This window comes from Anopheles coluzzii, chromosome 2 (genome assembly GCF_943734685.1).
Source record: "Anopheles coluzzii chromosome 2, AcolN3, whole genome shotgun sequence".
In the NCBI taxonomy this organism is placed as follows: domain Eukaryota; kingdom Metazoa; phylum Arthropoda; class Insecta; order Diptera; family Culicidae; genus Anopheles; species Anopheles coluzzii.
Genome location: NC_064670.1, coordinates 82,819,036 through 82,846,848, shown reverse-complemented (window position 1 = coordinate 82,846,848; position 27,813 = coordinate 82,819,036). Strand labels below are relative to the sequence as shown.

Sequence of the window (27,813 nt, the reverse complement as noted above, 5' to 3'; positions counted from 1 at the left end):
AACAGAAACACGAGGAGAAACAATGCACAATAAAATGCAAACAAAGTTTGCACAACAACTTGGCGGATATTCACTGGTAGACGTTTACATAATTTGCAACGCGCTTGGCAATTATAGTCGCGTAAATCCCTCTTAATGGCTTTTAGCGGCATTTTCTTTGCCCTCGGGTTGTTTCCCACAATGAACGAGGGCTTTGTTTACTTTTGTTGGTAGTGTACGTTTAGTTTCATTATCGGTCCAAGGATTGTTAATGTTTAATGGTAGGCTGATTTCTTACTGCTTTAACGATAATCGATTATTGTACTTACCGATGAAAGTTTTGGTAGTATATGGTTTTTATAAATATTGTTTAATGATATAGTATGAAAAGTTCACGATGATTTGTGATTAAACTTTATCTAACGTGAGTTCAAAATATTTTTACAACTATTACAAACCATCAAGAGTAATTGACTTGGTTACTAATATCAAGAAAGTCATCACCCGTTTACATTCATTAATTTAAATAGCAATGCTGCTCTTAACTCTCACCATCAACCACACACTGCTAAGACACAAACTGTAACCGTTATTCTTTTTTATTTATTTCTTTCGTCTTTTCGCTGTTATCTTTTTTGTCTGTTTTTGTCAGTCAGCTCTGATACTTGTCGGTCTAAGACCAGCGGTTAGCGCACGCCCCAACCAATCACTACGACGTAAGACTTTTCGACAAGTTTGGACTCTCAGCAGCACCCCGATTCACCGGCAGATCTGATGGTGGGTAATTATTTTAATGTCGATTAAATTTTAATTTAGCAAATCTAGTTCACGACTGCACGGTTTTGGGACGATTTGATTAGTTTCTTAATTAGTTTTGTTTGTAATCTAATAAAACATTTTAAGGATTCCCGGGCAAAGCGTGCTTGAAAGTTCTTCCTTTTCTAAAAGCTTTACTGTTTTGGATCACCTCTTTTAAAAACATGTATCTATTTGATTTTGATTTTGAAAATTACTGAAAATTTTATATTATTTTGTAAATATTTATACTTTATACTTTTTTACTTGCTTATTTTTCCACGATTTTACAACAAGGACGACATGATTATTCATATGATACAATAACAACAAGAAAACGTTATTTAAGCGGTTGCTGCTATGAAGATTGTGCGGTTTGCTAGCCTATTTTTAACACACATCTACGTCGACAGTTTTAAGCAACACAGTTGAGGCCGTTTTGAATAAAAAAAACATCGACAGTACGACAAACCTAGCACAAATCGTCTAACCGAAGGCGTGAGCAAAATTCGTTCAGGCGCAAAAATATGTAATCTACATACTTGCCGCGAATATCGTTCTATGATCCGTGACGATAGTTTCAGTGGAATTTAGCAGCTATACCGAAGGGCAGGTTTTGCAAAAAGCGTATGTGAAACTATATTTTCGTTGCCTCTCTTCGGCAAACCATGCTGATCATGATTCGGTCGGTACGAAAGCTCACGCTTTAACCTCTTCAACAAGTTCTAAAAATCTAAGAACCATCCAGTTGAACGGAAAAGTAGTAGAAGTAGGGAGGTTTCGTGGCAATGGCATGGGTATCTACGCCAGTTTCCATTCCATGCGGTACAGCAAGGACATCTCTTGGCAGTTCTCCTTCGTACGATCAACAATACCTCTAGCTCGGGACGGAATAGTGCATAAAGAGAGTTCGTGTTCGTGGGATGTATGAAAGTTTATGTTGTGCAGTGTGTTTCAACTTCACCATAACTTGATTATCCGATCAAAATCCTTATCTAAGCAAATTTCACTTCAAGCTTAACTTTGCACATGGTTTGTGTTGGTAAAGTTTAGTTACAGTGAGCCTGCCGCCTAGCCCGAGCGTATCTAATGGTTTTGATTTAGTCATAGAACAGCAAAGTGAAGCTTCTACAATCCTGGTCATGACCAAATTATTTTGATTTGATACCAGCCATATTACAATACAATGTTCAATTTTTCGTGAAAACTGGAAAACGCCGTTTTCTCTATGGCATTACTGCAGGAAAAATATTCGTATCCAACCGACCGGTAAAACGGAATCTCAAAATCTGAACACATCTGCATAAGAATTAATCGCCCCAATGTGCAGCTAACTATCGTTTCTTTCATCTTCAACCTGCTTTAGAACGTCGAGCAGATGAAGTTTGCAGTGAACTAGTAAGTTAAACCATAGCTCTATAGCACACCACCGATTCTTGGCTAAAGTTTCCCGCTTGACACGACCCGATTTCCTGTTGTCAATTCGCCCATGCTTCATATCCTGCCGTAACGCTCACAACACTACACTCACTCCGTTTTGGCGAAGCTGTGCCGTTCTGTCATCATAACGCACACGGTACCGCCTTGTAACGTTTCCGCAAGTACCAGACAAAACTGTGGTCGAAGAGCCTGTCGTTCTGGTGAGCACTAATTTTCCTCTTTTGTTATTGTAATACACTTGGCAGAATAATAGTCAGCATAAGTTCAAAAGTAGAGACAAGTTTTTCCATTTTAATTGGCTTCCTTTCACAGCACAGCAGAATTGCTGCAAACATCCCCCAAACGGTGCCAGTGCCTGAACAGCAACCACATCGAAAGGCAGTCTAGCTTGAGAGAGTGCTTGGAAATATGGACTCAATGGCAGAATCTTGCCTACTTTCGACGAGCCTCGAGATAAGATCATTCGTGAGCCAATGCTTACTCATACTCTCCCTTTCTGTCTTATTGAACCTATTTGGAAGGCGACCAGTTCAGATAATCATTTGAAGAACCCGGAACTGTTTACCAACCCCCACAGTCGGGTGGTATTCTCACTCCAATGGCACCCAGCCAGTATCTAAACAAACAAAATACTCTCGGCCAACGGTAGAACACTCTGTCGTAACATCGGGACGAGAAGGAAGCATCAAGTCCTGCTCCCCACAACCCCAACTTCCGGGTGACAATGCGAGCGTAGATTGAATTCAAAGATGCCCGGTTCACAGAGGCCCATGATCTATGATACGGTTCGAGACGCCAGGTGTGTATATTGTGTCGGGCATGTCTTGGGTGCTCTTGCTGCGAGAGTATTGTTGTGTGAATTATTAATTAATTAATTAAAATGAGTCTGTTTGATGGCATCTGCTTTGCATGCTGGAGTCCACCTGCTGCTACTGCTGGGCGCGTGAGACTGTAAAACAACTTCCAACCTACACTCATTGGCTGGGTAACTGCTGATTCATGGTTTTTTAGAGCCTCTAAATACCCTCTAATGCCAGGTTACAGCGGGAGTGATAAAAACGACTTTAAAATTAATAGCAACCTACTTGGCCCATTTTGTTGAAGTGGCGGAAGATGCTAATGAACACACGGTTTAAGATTTGGAACAAATTAGGGTGCCTGCTGTGAACAAACTACTACAAAACGTTAGTACTCAAAATCGTAATGTTTTAACCGTTAGTTGATTTTAATAAATACGTTGCACATCGCTTGTTTTCTACCATATATATATCACCTTTAATAGTTGTATGGATAATAAATGGGATAAAACAAATAATTGTGCTTATTTGCTTCTTATTTTTGCAAATCAATTTTTAATATTAATATTTACGATAAAATATTAGTAAAATTAATCTAAAACAAATTAAATAATGTGTATCATAAACTACAATAATTTAAATGATTCATCATCAACAACAGTCCACACGGTGGATATCTAAAACAAGTATTAAAACAAATATGTATGTCTCAAATATGATGAAATAACAATTATCTTTCGTCATCAAATCAGCGTAGTAAAAATATGTACAAATTTATACGATTAAAATGTTCCGTTTAAAATGTCATCAATGGATATCCTTTCAAAAGTATAACATCAAGCAATTCACAATAAAAAAAAGTTTCAGTTTTCAGCTATTGGAACATTTATGATAACCCATTGAACTTCACGATTTTTGTATCACAAATATCTATGCCATTAATTATGACTATTAGGAAAACACATCAATATAGCATAATTGTGAGCTGGAAATCCTTGTACCATGAAAATTAAACATTAAAAGTATATTAATTTAATTCTGACACACATCAAGGCTAGTGACTTGATTTGCGATGACTTATAGTAGTGATGAATTAAAGCAGTATAAAGACTTTATCACGCACGCTACATTTTAATAAAATGAAACGAAACATGACTACATGAAAATGTTACGTCTAAATATAAAATACAGCTACAATGTTAACATATTCCTCCTAATTCGAAGCTTCATTGTGGTTGCTTGCAAATGTCCGTTGTTGAAGAAATTTAAACTGAAGTAAAAAATATGCATGTCAATGCTGACATTTTATATGAAAACCAAAGACATCCATATATACATGCCAACATGCGCAGATGCAGCAAAGCGATTCCAAACCAATTAAATTGAAATCCTGTTCTAACCATAATCAAGCCCGTTCTACCGTTTGTTTGGGGAAATTTAAATCCCATCACGCATAAAGGTTTTCTTCTGCATTCTGTCTTTCTCTTCCACGCTAAAAAGTACTGCCGTAGCATGATGACATAGAAAAGGATTTTAATTGAACCAAAACATAAATGAAAACATAACAAAGCTCTCTTGCTACGATTCCTTTCACTCCTTCTACACTTTTGTTTTTTTGGGGGGTTTTTATCAATTGAGTATTCCATGCGGTGGATAGTCAAGCGCTTGAACTCAGTGAATTCAATTCAGATACAGGTAGCGATATACAGCTCTAAATGCGAAAATCATGACACTTTTGCCTGAGTGGGTGAAACCTTCGAGTGTACGGGGGCTAAAATCTAGGCACCAGAACCGATGCCGACTCTTAAACCCACATCGAAGTGTGCGTAAAGGTGACGTATGTCATCGATACTTCGATTTTTCGCATAGCCGTAGGTACGCACGGGACAACGTGAATGGAGAAGGATCGATGATGCTGGTGCTGTAGGTATTTCAGAAGGTTTAACCATTCATCCATGCGATCAAACTGCACGATGGGAAGAACGCTTTGTGGGGCCAATGAAAAACGTAATGTGTGAGGAAGGTCCCCCTCAATATAATACATGTACAATAGAAACACCTCAATCCCGAACTCTCCAGGCATTGGTATCCCTATGGTGGGAGGGATGGGGGGGGGGGGGGGAGGTGAAGTATGTTTCGTCTCGTTTGCGTCCATTATTCTATCCATCTGGAAACGTTTTCGCACACTCTTTCACTGCACATCGGCTCAGAGCAACTCCCACATGGTCGGTACACCATAAGTGAAATAAATGTTTCCATTAGTTTGGAAAAATATAGTTTCCACCACACCGTACTGATATTAATGCCCAGTGACAGCCAGATTCACGGCAGTGGCCGCAAAACGACGAAGGAAGGAAAACGAACGAAGGAACAGAGTAGCTACTGATGCCAGACGGATGGCCAAAGTTGACAGAATCATCGGGAGGCTCTAGGCACATAGATGCTCGGGTGAAAAGATGCGGCGAGGGCGTCATTTATGTTGGCAAACGCCATCCTAGGCATCATGGTGTCGTCGGTCGATTGTTGGGCATTTCTATTTTCCATATGAAAACTTCATATCTCGGTTTCCGCCGGGCACCGTTGTTCCGTACCATTCCGTTTGGCAGGATGATGAGTTTTGTTGTATTTCGTTGCATCAAGCTAAAATGATGCATCCATACGGCGCTGCCGAGTTCGGACGGAAAGGGTAACGCGCATCGTCATGATCCTGTCATTTTGCCCCTGGTGTTGGGATTATACTGGTCTGAAGCGGTTGTGAGTTTGCACTGGAGGAAAGGCATTGTCATGTCCATCAAAATATGGTTAAAGACTTATGCAACGTCTTCTATGGGAGTTTCTGTAAAACATTCGTCTCGATCAGGCACCAATTTAATATCATTCATATTCCGACCACATGAATCGCAATGGATGGATGTAGGTAAATAATTTGTAAATAGAATTTTTTATTTATCTATTTAATTACATTTAATAAATGTATGTGCTCAGTCAGCTTCATACATTAATTTGAAAAGATATCATGATATTAACTGTGAAACGTTAAACGTCATCGTTGGTAATCATCCAAATCGCAATCTAATCAACAAGTTGCTCATTTCATTACGATAAATAACGTTTCGCCATTAAGCTTCCTGTTTTTACCTTTCCAGACATACATGTCATTATTGGAAGCATCAGTTATAGTTTCCATATTTCAAAGAGTTACGAGCTAATCAGGAGCAGCAGCTCCTAGACTTTGATAGTGCAGCAGCTCATTAATGGTCATTTCAACGCATGTTCCACCCCAGCCATACCTACTATATTTTCCGCATCGTTAGTTATTCGCCAACCGTTTGACCGAACACTTTGCAATTACCCTGCAAAATGTGTGCAATATCAGTACCCTATCCTCCCCCACCCACATACACACATTTGCACAAGTGCATATAACCAGGCCGGTTGCCTATGCCACAATCATCAAAGCACTGGCAGCAATATGCACTGAAAAATCGCCATATCTTGTCACTGCCATTGGGGCTACCGTGCAACAGGAAGTTTCAATGACAGGACCCGGTCCCGGTTACAGACTCTTTTAAAATTCTTCCCCCATCAAAGCAGGACGGGGACAGGAAATTGAATTTGCTTTCTCTCATAATTTAATAGCATTGATAATTACATTAACCTAGCCGTAACCGTTCCCCAAGCTGGTTTACACACTCACTATCTAGTGGCGTACTTTCAGTCAATCGTCAAACTTACATACGCAACTGTTTGAATACATTTTCAGCCCCGCGTGCATGGGATTGTGCTGCATGCTTCCACGAGGGAGGAACACAAACGTATGAGAGTAAAAGTTGCTGACAGAATTATACTTCGTTAACAAGTGTCCAATTGTTAGCACAAAGAGCACTGCTAAAATGCATGAACCAACAGCTTCAGTGATTCAAAAGGGGCACCGAATTAAGATTGCGTGATGAGAGTGAATATGTCTAGCTACAGATACTCAATTTAATTAGTTAACTAGCAGATCAACACGCGTAATTGACGTATGGTCGAAAAAGGATATTGACATCCAAACAAAAATTTACAAACAAAACGTTACGAATGTTATGCTTTTCCTGAATCAATTTACGAATGATACATTTTGAAATGGCAATTTTGATATCCAAAATTTTTGCTTCGGGATAACAAGCGTCAAAGTATGAGGGACACTTCATAAACGTCAGTAACAGTATCATCAACTAACTTCACACTTTTACCGATATTATTTATAAAAAAAAATCAATCTACCTTTGTGCGAAAACATCCAAACGGCCAGTTTTGTGACTTGCACACTTGTGACAAACACTGCTGTTGATTGAAGTGTTCGAAAGACATCAATCATTGCAATTATTTTTCCTTCCCGACATGTCACTCCATAGCAAGTACAGTATCATACAGGCACACTTTTCAATATTCACAAAACTCGCGGATACACATGGACATGGTCGGTCGCGTTGCTCTGTATGTCTGTATGTTCTGTATGTTCCAACACGGCCCATTCGTTTTGAAGCGTATGAAGTGGGAAAGACTTTTATCCCACTTCGTTGGTATGACACTTTTGGCTTTTGTGAATCTTTCTCTGCCCGTGCTTCCCGATTGGAAACGACAGCAGCACGAAAAGAGCGAGATTGTTGCAGAAGCATTTCCTATGTTGTCTTTCTGCATTCCCTCCGTCTGCTGCGCGCCTACCGGCAATCCCATCGTCGTCGCATTCACTACAACAACGACGACGATGCTGAACGAGAAAATGGTCAATTATTGATGGCCAAAAGTAGATAATTTGATTGATATCATATATTATAGGAATGATTTTTTTATGAAGCGTGCGAGATGGCGATATCGATTCACGGTAGACACCGGCACCTGACTGAATAGCTTCCAACTTCCGAAAAGTTATATCCTTCCGACGTCATCCATCGGTTGTTTGCCAAACTTTGGTGCTGTTTATCCAAATATCTAAATCTACGGCACGGTAACGTTCATATGAGGGAGTATTCCTATTTGACGTATGTACAATCAATGCTCATATTGTCGTTAGTATTTTTTAAATCAATGTCCAATTGTTAACTGCTTTCCTGATCTACTTGTCAAACAAAAAACACTTTTTTTTATCTTTTTTTAAATATATTCAAAACAATGTAAAAATTTGTTCGTGCTCATTCATTTCATGCTATTCGTCGCCAACTGTCTTTTCATCTGCGCTAGGGATGAAAAATAAAATCCCACCAAACCGCTGTAAACGTTTCACGATTCAATCGATACTCTTTCAATAGGATTCGAGGCTGTACCCTGCGCTAGAGCTAAGTCACAGTACGGTACCAAACATAATCGAATTTCGTGAAAGACTTTTGCACTTTACCAATTCTGATCCCGGGACGAATGGTGAACGGATTTGGGAATCCCACGAGACGCACGCTACCATGATGGGCATTAAAGGCTGACCGAATCCTCCGGCAGGTAGACGAAACTTTTTGTCCTGACGCGCAACGAATATTCCCTCTTTACTCGTTGACCATTAATCTTCATCGTACGATTGCTTAATAAATGTCATAAATTTTGCTGCAAGAAAGGATACTTCACGCTCCTACACGGTGTAAGTACACATTCGTTGGAAGGTATATCGATATCGAGTATCTTTTGGGCGGCTAAGGAAATGATAGATTGTTCGATTAGGGCAGGTCAGTCACGCTCAGTATTGCACGCAAGCTTGTGTATTTGATTGAGCAAGATGAAATTACCATTACCTGTTTCAAATCATCTGTATTTTTGAAATTTGTTCAGTGTACATTGCGTTTTTGGAAACTTTGAAAATTCCCTCAGCCCGTATCTTATATTTTTCTATTTGTGACTAAAGTTTTGAAATGATTTTTAGTCCATTCCCTATTAAATTGATTGATCTATCTGTAATTACTAGCAGATAGATGGACTCATCGAATGCTGCAGGTGAGAAATAAAAACATTTCTTAAATTCACATACTCTATGCACGTAAACCGAATAATCTGGAAAATACGTCTCTGATGGGTGATTTGAGGTGATAAATCGGTAATTTTATTGTAACTGTGTATATTGAATTGTAATTATGCCACATTCCAAATAACTTGTAATTCTCGTTAGAATTTGATTTCTGAATAATATTGATGCCAACATTCTCTTGGTAACTTGTAAATCAAAACATCAAGATAAATTCAAAATAAAGATAAAAGCCCACGTCTAATCAACTAATCTAAACTAAGCTATCCAAACGAGTTGACTCGGATATATGTTTAAAAACTACTTAACAGCACAACTAAATTTGCCATAGTTGAATGTCCATACTTTAACAGGATTTTTATCTGCGACTTTGTACCCACACTCTATCCGTTCAAAATAAATGTGAAATGTGATGTTTATTCATTTTCCTTTACTCCGAACACATGTCTATATTTATGCTCAGAAGCTAAGTGTCTATTTATACGTTCCATAAGAAGTAGCACAACAAAGAGTAATACTTTGCAAGAGAAACTCTCGCTTTCAAAATTTACCTCAATCAATACGTTTCTTAAATTGAGCTGCTCTATAAACGATTGCATCAAACTTGTGAGTCGGGCACAATAATGCCTTCGTCAAGTATTGATCAAAAAGCTCATCAATTACCGATACAAGTTCATCCGAATCATATATTTTACTGCGGAAAGCAGCAAATGATACACAGAGTAGTACTGATATTGCCAAGACAACCAGTCTCTAGAGTTACCCTTAAAGTACCCTTTTTGTATGAATCAACAACAAAAATGAAGGAAAAAACAGATCCACAAGGACTACAGTGCTCTTCTCGGGGCTTCTTCAGTTGAACCCCCGGGTATCATCACTGTTTTAACGAAATCAAAAACCTTTTATCGTGTCCGTTTCGTGTGCATACGAACGTATTCGATTCCCATGCCCTTCATAGGATTCCGCTCGTCCCCGGCCGAAAGGATATTAAATTCAAGCCCTGCTTCCATCATCAGCATCCGCATGGCCCTACCCTGTACTGCCACAGTACCCAAACAGCCAGTCGGCAGAAAAGAGGTTCGGTCGTAGCACCTCTCGAAAATATCATGGATCGCTCACTCGGACCACGGTCGGTCGGGCCCACCGGTCGGAACAAAGGTCGCTGAAGTAGCATAATCTTTTCATTTGAATAAATTCTTCGATTGGATGAATTTGGGTCATGTAACCACTCGCGCCACTCTCACGAGTAAACAGGCAATAGGGAAGCGGCAGATAGAACAAAGACCAAACAGGGTAACGAGGGTGGGATGGTGTTATTCCCCCAGACCTTGAAGTAGGGTAGGATTCACTCGAAGCACTCGGAGCTCAGCTTGACGAAGGTACGAACAACGATGAGGATGTTAACATTCGTATTATTACATCCCATTCCCCCATTCCGCTTCACTTGGAGGCAGTCCCCACCCGCCGGGTAATGGGTGTCAATTGAAGCATTTCATTTTGTAATGCCTTAATTAAGGCCCACTGGAAAGCCACCACAGCCTCGCCGGACGGTGGCAATGGATAAACGGCCAAATCCAGTCATCTGCGGTTGGAATATTCTCATTTTCCATCCACTCGCTGCTCCACTCCGCATCACATTTCCCCATAAAAAAGCATCACCTTTCCCAACCCCATTGGATGCATCCTTTTATTGGGACGAATTTATTTCTATTATCTGTGGCTGTTTATATAGGGTTTGGTACGTTTTTGTGCGTCGCTCACTGGTGTAATTGTTTCATACCGCAGTTTGTGTTTTTTTTCTTGCTTCTCCGCCTCATGGTAATCGGTTATTACTATCGTTTTGCATATTCAACTCCACACCTTTCGGAAAGGGCGTACGGGAGAAGAATTCAGGAGTTGGCCCAACCGGAGGAAGAACCTATTTTCGATACATTAAATATCAATAAAACCCACATACCTCCACAACCGCCCGAGCCAGCTTTCCATATACGAGTCTGTTGAATGCGAATATTGGCATCATTTTGATGTAGGTACATTGAAGGCAAAAAACATCGTTTGCTCATTTTATACCCGAGCGAAAAGTGAGATGGTATGATTTGCTATGAAAGAGACAAAATGCAGTATCGAAATATTCCATTTAAATTGCATCGCATATTTTCGCTCTTCACACATACACCTTCTCGCTATTACTTGTTCGCATACATTGCTTCCGGCTCACTTTCGGTATATGTATGTGTGGGGGTGGGTGTGTTTTTTTTCTCCCATTTTTGTAATAACCCCTTCTCATTCCACAACAGGAGCACTTTTGTCCTGTTGCACCACACCTTCAACCAGTGATCCGCAAACCATAACCTTACGTTGAACAGACAGGAGCTTCGCATTGAGAGCTAGTTTCATTTTAAGCTCGCTGTTATCGTTTTGAAGCATACGTCGTTCTATTCAACGTAAAACATTGTTTAACTTGTCATACTTTTTTGTTCATTCTAAAGCTTTCCTCCTGCTTCTCACACCTTGATTTGCATCGATTCACTTCCGGACGTATGTATGAGAATGTGCGTTCATGTACTCCGGATAGTACGTTGCGAGATGCTTATGGTGCGAGTTTCCATCGAACCGACCGGCGAGCAGTTTGTTCGACAGAGGCTAAAGGGAAACCCACAAGCCGGAAGTGGTAGCGTCGGTGATGCCTCTGGAAAGTAATGCTTTTACACTAAAGCTGCATAGCGTGCAACGGTACACAACGGTACCAAAAATGTAGTTTGACATAAATCCCATCGAACGCGAGCGCGTGGCAGTGTTTCACTAGTACAAGCCGACTGACGCGTTCGATCGGGATGCACTGTTTTGAGTAGGCTGTACCACAGCTAACCATAAACCAACGCTGCAAGCTTTCATCACAACAGCAGTAACGGTTGGCTCTTTACATGCTCAGTTTAAATGCGAACTAGTGCCCCTCGGGATTCAAATCCCGACCTGCAGACCATCGCCATATCATATCAATGAACAGCAACCCTTGACTTTATCGATGAACAGCAAACGCTTCCGCGATGCCATTTGTTTATTTTCTCGGCCAGACTGACGTCGGGCAGGGATCCTGTAATGATACGATGCGTGCAACTGATGCACGCTCCCGCTCCCGGGTAATAGGGATGCCAATTGAACAAACCGTTGGAACCTGAACAGAGTTCCTTGGCTTTCGAGTGAACGTGGGGCTGGTGTTCATGTGCTGGTGCATGTACTCGGAGGTGATGGTGAGCGGTTTTTGAGGCACAAACACACCTTTACTTTACGTTATCTCATGCACAATAGGTTAGGAATGTGATATTATGTAACTAATTCCATATGTTGGTGATATTCAAACATGGATGTAAAGGTCAGACTGATACGGATCGATATCAGGCCGGCGAATGTTTTAGACCAGTCGTTTTCTAGACACAACGAGAAAGATGGAAATTCTCTTCTGTTTTTCGCAATATAGTGCAATGCAATGCCTGCTTTGTGCCTACATTTTCTGCGCAGATTTTTTATATTTTTAATTTTTCTTAATTAGTTCCATCACTTAAATACATGGACCGTGAATAGCATTATTACAACACTACAAATGGGAAGTTTTACGATTGTAGTCGCTTCATTTGTACGAAGTATAACATTGGTTGGCTAAAATTATTCTCTCTTGATTCTCACTCAGACCGGTCTGGTGGTACAGTCGTCAACTCGTACGACTTAACAACATGTCCGTCATGGGTTCAAGCCCCGATTAGGACGTGCCCCCATACGTATGACTAAATATCATGCTATGGTAATAAATATGTCACTGAAAGTCGAGCCCACTAGTGGTAAGGCAGGTAGAGGCAGGTCTTGTCCGACAGCGGTTGTTGTGCCAAAGAAGAATAAGAAGAAGATTCTCACTATCCGGTATGATTAGGTCGTAAAATGCTTTAGGTTCAGTTTGCAGGCCTCATTGCTTCGAAAATAACTATGTTAAGGGTCATTTTTACCTATGCTACCGGTGCTACGAATACGGGCATACTGCTGCCCGTTGCCGTGGCAAGGACCGCAGTAGCAAATGCCATCGCTGCGCGGAAGATAAGCACGAGGGACCGTGCACTAGGGAGCGGAAGTGCTTGGGATGCGAGGGCCCGGATGCAATCGGGCATTCGCTGGGCCAGCGCAGTTGCCGCTACTTTGGAAAGGTAACCCCACAGCCCAGTCATGATTAGAGTGTTCCAACAGAACCTCAACCATGACCAAACGGCACAAGACTTGCTTTTGCAAAGTGCTCGTGCCGAGGGTTGTGATATTCTGATTATCTCGGACCCCTATTGGGTGCCGAATAATAACAGCAATTGGGTTACCGATACCACTGGTCGGGTAGCAGTGGTATCAGTTTGGGATTATCCTTTTCAGCGCATCATTGACAACCAACGCGAGGACTTCGTTGTGGTCGAGATGCGGGGAATCGTTTTTTGTTCTGTCTACCTACCACCCGTGGGTTCCGATTTGACTGTCGAGGAGTACAAACGCAAATGGACCGAAATCGTGTCTGTACTTCCACGGAATCGGGACACCGTGATCGGGGGTGATGTAAACGCCTGGTCAGGTGCATGGGGGATGGAGCGGAGGCCAAACGACGGGGAAAGGGTATCTAGGGGGGGAGTTGTGATGGATGCGGCGGCTGCTCTGGGATTGGTTCTCCTGAACCAGGGCAACCAGAGCACTTGGATTGGGGCAAATGGTCGCAACTCCATCGTGGACGTATCCTTTTGCAGCCCCTCCTTGGTAGGGGACAACAATTGGCGCGTGTGTGACGAAACCCCAAGTGACCACAATACTATCAAGTTTGTGGTCGGCAGGGTTCCGAGACAGCGCGCCAACAACGAGGTACACTCAGCAGCGAATGGGGGAAGGTGGTCCACAAGATTCTTCGACAAGGATTTGTTCGTTGAAATCTTGAGGGACCAGGACATTTTTGGGCATGTTGCTACGCCAGAGGAGCTGACCAAAGCCATTACGGTGGCCTGTGATGGCACAATGCCTAGGCAACCCCCAAGGCGACAGGGCCGGCGGCCAGTTTATTGGTGGACGTCCGAGATTGATCGGTTGCGCAGCCATTTTCATGGAATGAAACGGCGGTTCAACCGGGCCCGGACCGAGGAGCAGCGCGAGGAAAGGCGTCAAATGAAGTCGGACGCACGCGCTGCCCTGGAACGGGCCATCAAGCTCAGCAAGGACCAACACAAGCAGGATCTGCCGGAACAATTGGAACCGCACGGCTTTGGCCCTGCTTACCAAATCCGCAAGCAGCAGTGGGAAGGAGCTCGGGTTCCGATGGAACGGGATGCCAACAAGCTCCAGTTCATCGTGAATGAGCTCTTTCCCGATCGTCCCCCGATGGAGTGGCCCGAGACGGAAGTAGGTGAGGATCCACAGGATCCGGTCTCGGAGGAGGAGTTGGCGGAAGAGTTGAAGGAAATTGCCCGCTCACTCAACCCCAAGAAAGCTCCGGGGGACGACAATATTCCAAATATGGCTGCAGCTGCGGCAATTCTGGCTTTTCCGGAAGTTTTTGCCAAAAGCTACAAGCAGCTACTGGAGGCAGGCATTTTTCCCGACGCATGGAAGCGGCAACAACTGGTGCTGCTTACCAAGTCGGGAAAACCACCTGGGGAGCCCTCGTCATACCGGCCAATTTGTTTGCTGAGTGTGCTGGGGAAAATTTTAGAGCGGTTGATTCAGCGGAGGCTGACAACCCATCTGGAGTCGACCGGGGGACTTTCGGACGCCCAGTACGGTTTCCGTAAAGGGCGTTCAACCGTTGATGCCATCACTCGGGTGATGGACAATGGTAAAGTCGCTCTAGACAAAAAGCGAAAGGGGGATCGTCTCTGTGCGGTGGTAACGGTGGACGTCCGGAATGCCTTTAACTCGGCAAACTGGACAGCGATCGGCCAAGCTCTGCAGCGTAAAAACACTCCGCCTTATCTGCAGGCGTTGCTGCGGAACTATTTCATTGGCCGAACGCTCCACTATGATACGGATGAAGGAGTAGTGTCGAGGACTGTATCTGCTGGCGTTCCTCAGGGTTCGGTTCTAGGACCAACACTTTGGAACGTCATGTACGACGACCTACTCCGCTTGCCGCTCGAGGGACTACGAGCGGACACCATCGGGTTTGCTGACGACGTGGCCTTCACATTCTTGGGAAGGACCACGGAACAGGTCAGCGCATTAGCAACGGCTAACCTGGAGAGGATCGAGCGGTGGCTGCAAGGAGTCGGTTTGGAACTTGCCCACCAAAAGACCGGGTTCATGATCTTTTGTACCCATCATGTCCCGCAGCTCGCAGAGCTTCAAGCGGGCGGTCACTCGATCCAATCCACGGAAACGCTGAAGTACCTGGGAGTGGACCTCTGCCGCAAACAGCACCACAGCCGGCATCTGGAGAGGGTGGTCAATAAGGCTTCACGGATTACGAATGCCTTGACCTGCCTGATGCCAAATAAGCGTGGTCCTAAGAGCCGCAGTAGGAGACAGCTCGTAAACGTCGGCAACAGTATCATCCGATACGGAGTTGCCACCTGGGGGCGATGGGTGCTCGACAAGGAGACCCATCGCAAATCGGTCCAAAGGGCGCATCGACCGGGGGCTCTCCGAGTCGCCAGCGCCTTCCAGACCGTTTCTTATGATGCCGCTTGCGTTGTTGCCAACACCACCCCGTTAGTCCTCCTCATGCAGGAGGATATCCGCTGCCACGACGAAAAGGTAGCGAGTGGTGGAGTTCAATCGGACATACGAAAGCGGCAACGGGAGGAGACGATGAGGCGCTGGCAGGACCAGTGGACAACGGGTGCAGGGCAACCAGGAGCACCAGGACTGAAGACGAGGAGGCTGATTCCAGACATTAATCTCTGGGTCAGCCGCAAGCATGGGGAAGTTGACTTTTTCCTCACCCAGCTCCTCACGGGGCACGGGTTCTTGCGCTCCTATTTCGTCGAGAAAGGCATCCTGGAGGGCTCGCCCAACTGCCCTGAATGTGGTGACGCCGTGGAAGACGTTGAACACGTGCTGTTCCACTGTCCACGGTTCGATCGGATCCGGAATGAGATGCAGCAGCGGTGCCATTCCCGAGTAACAATGGATAACATCGTCTCGGAAATGTGCACCCGCAGCGAAACGTGGGAGGCCGTCCGCGCCGCCGCCAGGACAATCTTCTCCACTCTCCAAGCGAGATGGGATGTTGAGCGTCCACCAACGGCAAGGCGACGCAGGCGGGCCAGACGGCGGGCGAGGGACGCAAATGGTGGTCCCTCAGGCCATGCGGCACGGCAACAACCCGCACCGTTAGGGCCACCGTAAGCTGGAAAGTTATTAATCTTTTATTTATTTTCGTTTCTTTCCAGCTTTCTTTTTCTCTTCTCTCATCTATTTTCAGCTTTCTTCTATCTCTTTCTCCTTTTTCTTGTTTCCTCTATCCAAATCTCGTTTCAGGAGAACTGCCTTACGTGCTTGGAGTGGTGACCAACGATGCCGACCCCCCATTGCCCACCCGAAGCGTGGGCGATAGGACCAAAGGGACCGCGTCGCACCACGGTAAGCAGCGTAATAAGCAGAATCATCAGACCAGATCGCCGCAGAAGATGCGTCGTGACCCAGGGTGCAACCGCACACACGACTCCGCATGAAGTAATACGCACCACAAGCGTACCGGCCGAGTTGGGTGAGTCGGAGAGGGGGATGGAATATGCTCACTCTTCGTTAACAAAAAAAAAAAAAAAAAAAAAAAAAAAAAAAAAAAAAAAAAAAAAAAAAAAAAAAAAAAAAAAAAAAAAAAAAAGGGTCATTTTTACCTTTTTATTACTTGTAAATCTAATATTGAAACTGACTTTTTTTAAATACTTACTTATTATGGCGGTTCTTGAACTTGCTTTTAATGAACTTGTTTTTAAAATGTCAACATTGAAACTTAGATTCAAATAATCAAAATTAATTATTAATAAGTTATAATTATAAGTCAATACACCATTATATATTTATTTAAATGTTTACAAAGCTATTATGGGCCGCATTATAGGTCCAGCCTGTAGGCAGTAGTTTGGAGGCTGCTGCCTCCAAAGTCTATGTCTTCTATGTCTTAAAATTTCTTAAGACAATTTTACGTAACACCTTTGGACTAGCTTTACATACCTTTAAACAAGTTAATAATATTTCTATATAGGCTTATTGTAGCATGATGGCTTATCAAAAAAGAATATAAATAAGAAATTTAACCAGAAAAAAGGTAACATAACATCGGTGTTACCTGTGTGCTTAGGTTACTACATGTATGATTGAAGATTTCCGCTAAACTAGAATTATTTTGTCAACCGAAACAAAAAAGCTCCATCTTCTTTTTTCGGTTTTTGTACTAAAGTTTAACACCTAGTTTTTGTTGTAATACAAGAAGTTCAACTGAAAAATAGAAAATGATTGTTCGATGCAAAATCATCTGGTCGATTCATCTGTAAAGAATAAATAATACAGAAGAAACAATATCCAATTTCTGTTTTTGTCTTTTTTCTGTTTTAATGGTATTATCCGATGGATTTCAAGTAAAGTTATTACTTATTAGTACGTGACATATGGGCCGGTCTGGTGGTACAGTCGTCAACTCGTACGACTTAACAACATGCCCGTCATGGGTTCAAGTCCCGAATAGACCGTGCTCCCATACGTAGGACTGACTATCCTGCTATGGTAACAATAAGTCACTGAAAGCCAAGCTCACTTCACCAGTGGGTACAGGCAGGCCTTGACCGACAGCGGTTGTTGTGCCAATGAAGAAGAAGAAGAACGCGACACATAAAAAAAACAATTAAAATCCTTTTTTATAATATAAGTAATCAATATCAGAATACGGCTAAAAAGAAGTAGATATGTTATTTTTTATATTTATTTATGATTTGTTCAGCTCTGAAACAATTTTGCAAATTTAACTTGTACTATAGCTATCGCATAACATTGCCAAAAAGGTATTCATGCTTTCTTACTATCCTCCATTTTAACCACTTATGTACTACAATTAGCTTATGTACTACAACAAGTTTTTACAGCCAAACTGAATTTTGAACTACAGTGGTACCCTTCATAACGAGTACTCTTGATAACGAGCTCTTGATAATCGCATATCGAGCTAATCTAAATGCTCTACGAATATTCTTATGATAGATAACTCTTTAAAATAGTGGAGCTGAGAGTGTTGCTGCGCTTATCGAAAAGTAGAGTAAGTGAGGTAGTGTCTTCAGTGTAATAGCTTCATTTCTTTCCTTCTTATTTGACAATATTGGAGGCTTTCTTCGGCTTAGGCTGTCGAAGTGGGCTGGACGTTGATTTTAATGTGTAGTGTTCCCTAAAAAGTGTGTGTTTCACAAGTGTGAGGTGTTTTGAATGGTGTGTTCTTGCATGAATTCTTGATCTACTTGCTCATGAAGACAAGAATTTCAATACTAAGAATCTTGGAGGTGTTCCGTATAGTTGTGATGCATATATAAAAAGAACCTACTGCATAATGAGTTTTACGCGAGTTAACCATCCTATGTGTATGTGACATACCACTATATTCACCAATAGCTATAGCCAAGCACCATATTCATATTCATATTCATATTCATATAAAAACAGTTAGAATCTGGAACTCGAAGTGTTCGCATCATTTAAACCGAAAATACATCAACTCGCGTAACGATTGAGTCATTGGAACGGATTGAATTCGTTATGAGGGGTTCTACTGTACAGATAGTCCCCAAAAACACAGCAAATTGTACTAGTCTAACACATCAATTTTTAAATACAAATGGTCAGTTCAAATTTAAGAATACTTAAAAAAGATACAATATTATGTTCTTTAGTCTTAATCAAATCAAATAATTAATTTAGTGACTAAAACGTATCGCTTCAAACTACACGAAATATACACTAACTATTTAAACTACACGAAAGATAGCTATATTTTGGCTGAAAATCGCGCCTATACAGCCTCTATCATGATAAAGCTAAAAGGTCTAAATTGCCCAACGTCAACATTTGATAGATACCCCATTTAGAGGTGCTGTTACACTTGCTGTTGCTTGATCGCACCTAAGCGACCGTTTGGATGTACTTTGTATGCATTGAAGGAAAGTGTATATGACAGAATTAGAAGGAAAAAAAATCTCAGTGCTCATCGATTAGCTTTCCACAGTTAATTTCCGCGACTCGCACAAACATGTACTGCGTCAGCTTGCCACCCCCTTTCTCACGCCACACCATGTAGTTCCTTCCCTGCAGACTCCAATCACTCATTTCTCCCATTCCTCTCTCTCCCGTGTATCCTGAAACCGGTTCTCTCCCATCCGGTTGACGGTTGACGTATGCAAAACAATTTGGTTGAAATAACTTACAAGCGAAATCATTCCACAAACGCATCTACGGTCAGGGAGGCTGGCGGCAATGTGCGGAAAGTGATAGACTCCCGAAGTGAAAATGCATGTCTTGCAAGCAATCAGAAGCGGGAAACTGCGGGAACAGGGATAGGAGGAAGCGTTTGGAAAGAGCGAGGGATATTTCACGAGACAGACGATGCTGCACATAACTCTTTGCTCGGTATTCGGGACGGGTTTCCCTACATTGTTTCGGGGTTCTCATCGTTCCGTCCCAGCCCTTCCTCGAACTATTAGACTATTGCACTTTCTATCCTGCATCCTGCTTTTGCTTACATACAAACTCAAAAGTGCCGTTCTGTTGCTTGGTTATGCTGTAAATTTACAGCGCACACACCTGTATGGCAATCGGTAACCGTACACCACCGTCGTTAGCTAACGAAGCAAGTAAAAGCAGAAATCACCACTCGCCGACACCAATACCAATGCAGAAAAGCGCCATCCCAAACCACGAGGTACAACGTGCCGACGTCCGGTGTTCTCACTCTCTCCCATACACTGTGCATTGAGCACGCAAAATTGACAGCTGTTTTTTGTCCTCTCCTTCACATTCCGATCGGAGCTTTACCCGAAGTAGGATGCCCGGTGTGAGAGCTTTTCCCGCTCACCGTGCAGGGCTGTTTGGCGGGATGTTTTCCGTTTAACCGCTCGCTTCGTTACTCGCGCTCTGTTTCGCACACAGCCTCGCATCGTGCATTTCGCTCACACACCGTATTACACCGTCGAAGGCACGACGACGTGGTGTTACGGGCAAATGAAGTTAACAGGCAGAAAAACCGGCTTCCTGTGGGTGGCTGAAGGCTGCCGATGCATGGCCGAACAGGCCGAAAAGGCGGCGAGGGGATAAAAACGACCGACGTACGGCCGAGCATCCCAGCCGAACGTTGGCAAACCATGTGGCTGAAGCAATAAAAATACGAGATGCGAGAAAACAAGAGAGACGAAAAACGAAGCACCTTGCTCTTGCTGGCGGGAGTGAAACCCAACGATGGAGGCGCATGGAGGTGCCCAGCACGTTACAAGCTACACGGCAACTCGCTGGACGAGCAGGTGAAATGGTGGTGATGGGGCGGTCTCCCCAGCTTGGATGCTGAAGTTAGTGTGCTGGGTGAGATGAGATTTCCTTCTCGGAGCCGATCCGAACGCTTCAGTCTTCTGTGCAGTTCTGACCCGTACGGCCGCGCGCGCTGAACGCTTTTGATAAATTTTCTTATTCCGCCAAACCAACAAAACCACAACAGTTTCCATTACAATCCCATTACATCGTCCTCCCGACCAGTCAGCCAACCAGTCACCCAACCCGCCAACGCTCCATAGCGCGAGCAGCAGCAGCAGCCACATCCGTGTAATAGTGATTCGACCGAATTACGGTTTCTCCTCGTGCATTCCTGTGCAAGCTCGGGTTGGTATAGTTGATTGTTTGCTGATAGCTATATGCTCACCGGTCATTACAAAGGACAATCGTCGGTTTTGGCATCGTATTATTCGATTCCTTGATCACAGACAGGCAGTGTGATAATTCATATTACGCGAGTTTAACTACAACCAATCTTTTCTCGTAAAAACGCGAACAAACCACGTGATTGAATATAGTGCTGGAAATTGTGGAGTTCTTGAAAACGCATAGCATATCTGCATAACTGCATCTGAACGGAGAATACGGAGAATCTGATTCCATTGAGCTGTGAATTGAAAAAAAAATCCTATTTTTAAATCGTATCGCATATATTTTAAGTTGTATTTGTGTTCAGTGTAGTTCAAAATTGGTAATAATGAACAAAACAATATAAACAATTTATAACACAACCTAACGTGTAGAAACACAGTAAAAATCGTACTAATAGTGAACCAATAAATAATGGTTCTTATTTACCAAAATCATCCGCCACACTTCCCAAATGCGTTGTCCACCGCTCTACAAACTATGTAATAAACATTAACACGTGCACAATCATCGGTAGGGAAGGAAACTTCCATACAAAACTCAACACGTTCGCTAATGCCATAGACACGTGCTGCCTACAAAACAGTCTAATGGTCGGAAGTTGTTTGTGTCAAAATCATTTAGTGCTGGTGGCCATTTCGTGCGAAATAACTCCTTTAAATGGATTACCTTTATCGTACAACAATCGATTACTGTGACACAATAAATATCCAATGGTAGACCATTAGTGTGCCTAGAAGCAGGTATTACACCAAAGGTAATACTCCAAAAAGGATAGTGAAGTGTTGTTCAAAGTGTGCGAACCTTTTTGTTTTTTGTTTTGTAAGTGCTCTGTTCATTGGCCTTTCATGTTGGCAAATAATGTAGAAGATAGAGAATTTGAACGTGGTAATGTTTTGTTAATAAAAAAACGATACAACTTTTAAAGCAATTAAGGATAGTGGTGCGCTTCATTGCTTTTACAACTGGAAATAAAACAATATATTTGTCTGTAAGATCATGTTTGAGACCAATTGGGATTTGATGTTCGAGGTAAGCCTTTTTTATGTATAATCATACCTTTCCTTACCTTACCCAAAATATTAATGCCTTTCATCAACCAAAACCAAGGTAAAAGATACAAAACTTAGAAGTGAATCGCAGCACGGATCAGTATAAAACTCATATCCTTACAAATCATGTTGTAACGGCATTAGAAAACTGTAAATTAAATATATGGAGCATATAAACGCAAAAACTATCAATGAGTAGTCAGTTTAAAGAACCCGTAAAACGTAAACTGCCAACACATCATCCAACGACTTCCATTGCATTGCATCATTTTGCAACCTCTTCGCTAACAAATTGCACCATTAAAAAGGGGTGTGCAGGTACCGACACCACCTTCAGCAAGCATTTCACCGGTTTGATGAACGTGTTCCAGGTCGAACTGATTTCTCGATATCGTACGTTAAGATTTTACCATTTCCACGTTTGCACCTACTTTAACGTGCCGTTAGTGCAGCCAGGCTTAAATATCGCTGGATGGTAATCAAATCGACGGCGAAACGAACCGTTTCGAATCGTGCTGATAAAGAAAGAAGGATATTCGCCCCCGAGATACAGAGCAATCGGAGGAAGCAAATTTCTTGCCGTAATCCGTGATATTTATAGATTTATTATTATTTTCACTCCTCATTCTTACTGGTTGGTTCGTTGGTTTGTTTTTCACCTCACTGCCTTTCCCGCTTCCATTCCCTTACGATAGCGTTTCCGTCCAGTCGTAAATGGTCCGCCAACGAAGCCGCGCACAGCAAGTAGCAATCAGTGTGAGAACTGGCTCCGGTTGCTCTTTTCTACGCTTTCAAGTTGCGGCATTGCACATTTGTGATCTTGGTATCGGTGCTGTTGGGATTTTTTTCCGTACTTTTGCCTAGCAGCCTAGCAGTACAAATGCCCTGCGGTACCGTTGGCTTTCTTCCGTCGATTGTGCCCAACGTTCCCTAGCCACGAGGGCAATGGACCGTTCTGCAACGGTTCGATCCCGGTTCTGATTATGGTACAGAACGGTGATGGTACGGATGGTTAACGCAACCACGCGGCGGATTTGCACCGGCAAAAGGTGTTTCATGGTCGAGATAAAAAGAAAAAGCGCACCTTTGTAGCCGGATCAGCACGGTTCGGGTGGGAATAGTGGGTTATGAAGCGAACATGAGAATGCGGGAAGAATTGATCGAAGCGGAAATGGAATGCTCTAGCCTGTGAAACGACTTTCTAAGTTTGCTGTCTTGCGCTAGGTTTGTCCATAAAACAACCATTCCCGCTCCCTCTCTCTCTCGCTTTCCATCCCCCATTCACAGTCTCCGACCACTCCCTCGGGTTGAGAAAGTCGAAAGGTAAGCACAACCTGACGTCAGTTTGTGTATGGGTCCGAAAGTCGTCAGCCCACCTTTACCCAACGACCTATGGGAAAGCTCCGGAAGGTTCAGCAAAAATTGCAAGATGAAAAGGAGCCGCTCTTGGTGGAGTACACAAATTTCCCATCACAAATATTTCTTCCATTTGCTCCGTCCCTTCCGAGACCGGTTTGAGGTTCGGCCAGATCTTGCTGCTTGTCCTCCAGCTCTTATCCACCTCATTGGCCCATTACATTACATCACTTCATTGGCACGGATCTGACGGATTCACTGGTGGAAAAAGGAAAAATCTATTCCCGCAAGACTACGTCGCGTAGTTGAGAAAACATCTAAGCCATAAAATAGATATGCTTTTGCTTCCCCGTACCAAGGGTATTGAGCGACAGCAATGGTGGGTAGTCTTTAAGCATACCACCAAGAAGACTGTGGGCTTTGAAAAATCTTACCAAAATGAAACACTTACGAAACCGTCTCCCAGAAGGCAAAACGTGGTCTCCCTTTGATGATTTCAGTTTGGGCTCTTTACTTTCTGCTCTTCCTTCTTTATTTTTTTGGCAACACACAAACTCACCAAACAAAAAATGTGAAAAAGCTGCTCATTTTCCGGTCCTTCCGCAAGCGTCCATTTCCTTCGCCATAGTCGTCTCCAAAAGTAAATCAATATTTTGCAATAAACCCGTCAAAAGTAACGCAAGTTACCTGAACTTTGTCGATGAATTTGTGTTCTATTTTGGCTTTTCCTTTTATCCTTCTCCATCTTCACGCAATTTTTCGTTGCGCCTGATCCAAGGCTAAGAAGCAAATGAAATCGATACCGAAAGCACTTAAACCACATTCTACGCCTTCGAAAGTCTAAATTTAAACCTTCTTTGTCATCCCGATTATTCCCGTAAATGATTAATCCCCTACCCATGCCACTGCCATTGATTGAAAAGTCTTCCTGCTATTTACAGTCACATTTCTTCAGGAAAGATTTAGATTCGCTCCGTTCAAGCAGCTCGTGCTGGAGCAGATCACACTTTTTTAGGCCCAGCTTTGTTGTTCAATAATTAGTTCCAGCAAATTCATTTCGAGAAGAAATTTACTCACCCTTCGAAGTTGACGACGGTGTCGCTCCGTTTGGAGACCGACAACCTCAACGACCGGCTTGCCCGGAATTTCTTTGTCTGATTTGCATACTCGAGTAACAGGAAACCGAAGTATTGATGGAAAAGTGATAAACATGGGTTTCGGTGAACCGCTTGCCGTATGCTACATTCGGAAAGAAAGATAGATGCTCTCCGCCAGTTGCCCTAAATTAGACATCAATGGTTCTTCAGCAAGAACTTCCAATAAGGCTCGTATTTCAAGCGCGGTTGTATTGTCTTACTTCCCATGATACGTCAAAGCAGCTCACCGCAGCAGCTACCTGTCTGTCCATTTTGATTATCCTTTGATAGGCTGTTCCATGCCGTTCAAGTTACGTTTCGAGGCGTTTCATTGGGTGGAGTGATTTTTACTTAGAGGGGATGTACGAAATTTTACTTCTCCGAGAAATTTCAACAATGCCATTGAAATTTGGAAAGAATTAGTATTATTTTACCGATACCTGATCGGGATTATCCATGAGAAATGGTTTAGTTTTGCACCCGGATAATATTGTGGGATAGGGTTTTTCGTTTAACATTATATGGTAACATATTTATGGTTTTGTTGTTATTTTTATTCATCATTTAATCAGATTGCATTTGTCACAGTAAAGAGAAAGTATTCTATAAGTAATAAGTAACGAATCAATATTTTAATTGTATTTTACTAAAAACTATCATACTTAATGTCAAGTCTAAAATGTATTCCAAATAACGTTTAAAATAAAATTTTATTTTAACATATTTGTAAAAAATCATTGTAATTATATTAAAAAATATTTACTTTTCCCATAATTCATCGAAGTGAGTGGTCAAATTTATGAGAAAAATGGACAATTGCCATGAATTTTTCTTCGTAAGATTCCGAATGTTACACGGTTTAACATTTCTGTGTTTTTTAACGGAGAATCATTCCAGATAGCGAACTTCCAGTTAAAAAAAACTCCAGTAAAACACATCCAGTTAGCGGTCACCTACCAACGCTTAAAAAAGGTTGAAGTTTGGCGTATTTACTTGGTATCACTTTGTAGAAACATAGAAAATATAATACGTGCTTGCATAAAGATAGACCAGAATAAATAATAACAAGATCCATTTCAAAAGTTTCAAAAGTTTTCAATAACCCAACCAAACATACGTTGACGACCAGATTTACGAAGCCACGACTCACGCCAGAGACTGCCGAACTTTCATCCACTTCGACCAACATCCATCTCATTCGTATCATATTTTATCTCTCCCTTCGCACATATATTGCACCAAAGTCATGAATACAAAAGCAACCCCGCTCCCGAAACAACACCGGTCGTGCGAATATTCAATTTCATCAAAGCATCAATTTGAATAAAATGGTTCTCCCCTTACGGTGTGGATACGGGCGGTGGAGAAATATTTATTATTTCGAATTATAGTGTAAATTGTAACCAAATTTGCTCCTTTTTCGATCCTTACCATCCCGACCGGCTGGTATTCGCCATTGCACCCACTGAAACCCACTGGAAAAGGATTCTACCCCTTGTGCGAAGCTGTAAAACTGACAAACACACGAGCAACAACAACAACAAACGTCTCTCTGATCTCTGACTTCTGCTGAACGCTCGCCCGCCCGCTGTGTAATCTACTCTCAAAGGATCCTTTCTTTGCTCTCGTGCGTTCAAAGAAAAAATAAAAATACAGCAGGTGGACCCGGATTCACCGTACTGCCAGCTTCCTGCAGCGTCAATGCTGACGGGGCGCCCTTGGCAGGAAAGTGGAACGCTTTGTGCGCCTTGGTACTGTCGAACAGTGCCGTAAGAATCAAGTCATCCGGACAAACCTCGGCAAAAGAAAGCAGATCCTCACCAGCAGCCCGGCCAGTTGCTTGGTGGTACCGCTGCTGCTTGCTCCATTTCGTTGCGCGAAGTCCACCGCCGTTTGGCGTCCGTTACGTTGCGAGCGAACCTCTGCGGGGCATTAAATATTCAGTATGCGTAAATATACTTTTTTAACGAAAAATATGGTCGGTGAAAAAAAAGGAACAGGCTCCGCTGGTCGATCCACTGGGAAGGGTACCGAAGTGAAGGGTATACGTGAGGTATGCTTTTTTATTTCTGCTACAACCTCTGTAGCAGCACAACCTGGTGTCGATTTTGAAAGGATCTGCCGGTAGAAAAGGATATTCAGTAACAATGAGAGTGAGCATAAAACATACACACACACAAACAAACCATTCCTGTATTAAACATACGAGCACCATAGTGATTGCCGCACGAAAAACGTAATCCCGTAAGCGGTCTTTGTGCAAATAATTACTGCAACAAAGAATTTGTTTACTAACTGCTCCAAGTGCAACCGTCATGGCGTTTGCGTGACATACAATGTGGTTTATATGAGGGAAAATTGTAATTGTAATATTCTTATGACAATTTTGTACGCTGAATTACTTAAGCTCATATCAAAGGGCTTAAAACCATTCAAACAAACATTGGTCCAAAACCGCGAATAATTTAAGGTGCTTCTTATTTTCACATTACTTTGGCCATCAACTCACCATACTTTTCCAGAGTGCGACCGCCACAAACAAAGCACAACAGACGGTGAACAGTAAAGTACGACACAAATTTATGCACACCACTAGCAATGATGCCCGAAGTATCTGGGGAATCTATCCCAAACAAACACATACACAGCCATTCACCACTTTACAATGCGGCTATCGGCATGAAAGTAAACCTTAGAAAATAATAACTTCTCTACGGATAATTTGTTAGCTGATTGAATGTTACCCTGCTGAATTTTTTATCAGGCCCCAAATGGTCGGTAATCAGAGATGGGAATGACTTATTGAAACGTACTTTGGCGTTGGGGTGCACACCTCACGTACGGCACGGGCGGCATTGGGTCACCACCCGGAGGCTGGGGTGGCGGTAATGGTTTATTTTATTTCTACGTGTGTTTTTTTCTTCTCTTCATGTTGATTTTGCTTCATTTTAACTCAGTTCATTTCGTTTTGCGTCAATTTGATGTTTGCAAAACGGCCTCGCCGAGAAGGTCTCTTACCATCCTTTGCCAGCAAGACAAACACCAACAAGCATTAGGCACACATTTACCCTTTCCAAACAAATTCCCACACAGCATTTGTTGGGTTGGTGCTATTTTGTTATCCTACCTTTTTTCTGTCTATTTCGGCAAATGAACATTGTTAGTACGCTACTATTCGGTATGGTTACGCGTACCTACAGCAAATGTGTCATACGTTGGCACTTACAACGTATGACACATTTGCTGTAGGATCAAAATCTTTGCCAGATTTAAGGACGTCTTTATTGACAGAGTTTTTGGATTTACATTTAGCTCTTTGGTTTTTGGCAATGTTGCATATAAGTCATTAACTTTTCCTACATCATTAATTT

The 27,813-nt window shown here is 42.6% G+C and overlaps 1 protein-coding gene across 1 annotated transcript in view; it reads left to right on the top strand.

The window, feature by feature from the left end:
• Positions 1-20,497: 20,497 nt before the first annotated feature.
• LOC120952239 (poly(rC)-binding protein 3) overlaps positions 20,498-27,813 on the top strand; it is a 118,832-nt gene continuing 111,516 nt past the window's right edge. Inside the window, exon 1 of the mRNA XM_049607662.1 lies at positions 20,498-20,856. The gene's annotated coding sequence lies outside the window, so the exon portion shown is untranslated. The remainder of the gene's footprint in view (positions 20,857-27,813) is intronic.